This window comes from Halyomorpha halys, unplaced genomic scaffold (assembly GCF_000696795.3).
Source record: "Halyomorpha halys isolate HHAL.00 unplaced genomic scaffold, Hhal_1.1 Scaffold352.1, whole genome shotgun sequence".
In the NCBI taxonomy this organism is placed as follows: Eukaryota; Metazoa; Arthropoda; class Insecta; order Hemiptera; family Pentatomidae; genus Halyomorpha; species Halyomorpha halys.
In genome coordinates this window covers 25294-25952 of record NW_027111631.1, presented here as the reverse complement: position 1 = coordinate 25952, position 659 = coordinate 25294, and positions in this window count along the sequence as shown.

Below are 659 nucleotides of genomic sequence, written 5' to 3'. Positions count from 1 at the left end.
CAATTCCGACTATTACTATACATCACTTATTAGACAAACGGTCTAAACTTCCAACTAATTCCAAAGGCTCATTTATATGTATATTGTTACGGTGGGTAGGGAAAAAGAACATTTACTAGCCCAACCGAGAATAAAACTGAAAACAAAAGATACGAGCAGCCGAATTTTGTTGTTGTATTTTAAAGTATAAGTATATAAGTGGACATAATAAAGGAAAGCAAATTATAGAAAATATACTAACTAGAAAAAAAAAAGAAGCAAACTTGAACTATAACAAAAATTAAATAATGGTTGAACAAGAGCAAAAAAAAAAAGTTTTAATCATCGTGGATGATTGATGGGGCCCCTGCTGTGGGTAGATTATGTCCTGGTGAAGGTAGTTTTGATAAGACGTATGTCTGCCCGCCCTGTCCTCTAAGTGGATGAGCCGACGTGGTCCGTCCGCCGAGAAGAAAAGGGCTAAGGTGACGAAGATGACTGACTGCTGGCTACTAAGATTAAGGAGATGGGAGAAGCATAACAGCTGATGTGTGTGCACACCAAGAGACTCAAAAGGTGTATTATTTATTTTTTACAGTATAAAAAACAAAATAGAACATATGCTTTTAAAAGAATAAAAAAAAAATATGTTACAAAACCGATTTTTCATTTTAAAACGT